The sequence below is a fragment of the Limulus polyphemus genome, unplaced genomic scaffold (assembly GCF_000517525.1).
Source record: "Limulus polyphemus unplaced genomic scaffold, Limulus_polyphemus-2.1.2 Scaffold3232, whole genome shotgun sequence".
NCBI classification, from domain to species: domain Eukaryota; kingdom Metazoa; phylum Arthropoda; class Merostomata; order Xiphosura; family Limulidae; genus Limulus; species Limulus polyphemus.
In genome coordinates, this window is record NW_013668842.1 from 128,357 (window position 1) to 130,937 (window position 2,581).

A 2,581-nucleotide genomic window follows, 5' to 3' on the forward strand; every position below is an offset into this window, starting at 1 on the left:
AGCATTTTACAGCATTATTCTCTAGATTTTATAATGCCATCCCAGTCAGTATACACTACCTATGTTATTGTTGGTCAATTCAGCAGAAAAAAAAAATAAATATATATATATATATCCTCAAACTATCACCTTGCACATCAGTAGGAAAGATCACTGTATACATTGACATAGTGTATTGCACTTTAAAGCAATCTTTACCATGAGAAAGTACATGTGACATCATAAGGACATGACACAGTACAATAACTAGAGCAAAAAGAACTGAATTATTTATATTCATTGACAAACATTCTGTTGAAAAAAAGTGTAATATACAAATATACTGTTTTTTTTTTTTATTATTAATATAGGAAGTTAAAAAATGTCTCATATAGTCTGATTTTATACAATTTAAGCATAGACACTTGGTCCAGAAAACTATCGAATTATTTTCATTTTGGTTAACTTTTGTTGTTCTCTAGCAAACAGTATCTACTTTACCCATGGGAATGTTGCTGGAACTTCACACGTTTTGTAGAAACAGGTCAACAACAGCAATGTTCTTCACTGGCTGACTACATGAAATGTTGTCTTAACTATACTGTAAGAAAATAACCAGCCATGTGAATATGCACGTTATTCTGGGTAAAAATGAGTTTTAAGCTGTGTGAGAAATAAACAGACTTGACATGTGTGATGTTATGTGAAACAATCTATTTATGACACAAAAAGAACTGTTCTTACTTGCATAGGCAAGTGAATGATTGTCTCTAATGGTTCAGTGATCTACAGCTTTATTTCCTCAAGACGAATATATGGAGATTAGTCACATTGTCAACCACATAGAACTCTGAAGAACTAGGGCTCCATATTGATACTGGAGACCTTGGTTACTTTGCAGAATTGAGGAAAATACAGTTGTACGTTTCACAAATACATAATTTATTCATGACCATGGTTTTGCCAGTAAAGTATCATTTGGTTACTTTGTGTTGTGATAGCATCACTACATAATTGGTCATTTTTCTCACAGCATAGACATCGTCCACTTGGCCAGCAAAGTATGTTGCAATCATTGACATTTTCAACACAGAGTAGATATTATCTGCTATAAAGAACAAAGGCAACTTCGACAGTTTTGTGGACCACCTGTTGATGCCAAAACTGCATGAAAACTGATTAAATAAAATACTAAAAAAATTACTATGGTAATAAAAGTAGGTAGGAAACGTGATATGCATGCATATCACACTGTCTCCATCAGTAGACAGTAAACAGTATCTACTTTACCCATGGGAATGTTGCTGGAACTTCACACGTTTTGAGAAACAGGTCAACAACAGCAATGTTCTTCACTGTTCAGTGTTCTTCATTAATGGAGTCACAAATCTTTTGAACTGTCTGATGATCCATTGCACTCATGAAAAAGACTAGTTTTGGGGTCGGCCGGTATTATTTGTTTGTTTTTTTCCGCCAGGAATTTTTTAACCCAGGTGTCTGGCCCAGTCGGAAACCATATAAGAGGAGCATGTCTGGTGATGGGGATTTGAATTCGTAACCTTCAGATCGCTAGTCAAGCACCCTAACCACCAGGCCATGCCAGGCTGGCTTCAGTGTTTAAGAACAAAATAAACATTTAAAGCTCAAAGTTAATCTTTAAAAGCTAAAAATTTACAATCTGGAAATCTCTATGAAAATAAAGTGAACATTCTGTCTAAAAGCAAAATTTATTTAAAAAATAAGGATCTATTGTGGTATTTTCAGGTGCAACTAATTTACTCAGAGTATTAGATAGGTCCACCTTATAATGGGGGGATTGGCAGGATATGTTAGGAAGTGATATTGAATTTAGCTAAAACTGACATGATGTGTAACAAACAATGAAAATAATCTTTATTAATCAAGGGCACAGAACACTGTGTGCTTGTTTATGGACACTGGATTCGTAATTTCATTAATCTGGCATCTTCCCTTAAGAATTATTCCTACTAACCAATTCATTCAGGATCCAGTAAACAAATGTTTAAATTTAGCATTATTTACTTAACAGGAAACATCAGATTTACCCATAGTGACTCCTGTTACCCACGTTGCTGGTCATTCTCTTTCAAACATAGGGAAGCCTTAACCTCGATATTATCATCTGGTTTACCATTGGAGAACAGTGACTGTCGACATTCTTGCACAATATGCAGCATTACAGCGATTCTATGGGCAGAACAGGTTATCTCCATAAAATCACAAAGGCAGTTGGAACGATATCAACATAATGTTGCGTCAGCGAGGTCACGTGACTAGTGTCACGCCACTTCTCTCGAACCTTCGGGAGATTACTAGATATAGGGTAGCCTGGTATATATATAAGAGGGTGACAACGTGACGGAACAATGTGTGTGTAGACAGTGAGTAATTGATCTGCAGTCAGAGAGAGACGCATTGTTGAAGTTAATGTCGTTATTATAGTTTGTTATAGCGCGACTGTTGAAAATAAGTGTATCGTAAAGTTGTATTCGGAAAGAATAAACCAGTTTTATTAAGTAAGGATTTGTGTCGCTAAAGTTTCGTCAGAACGAATTTACGAAACGGTCACGTAACAATATAT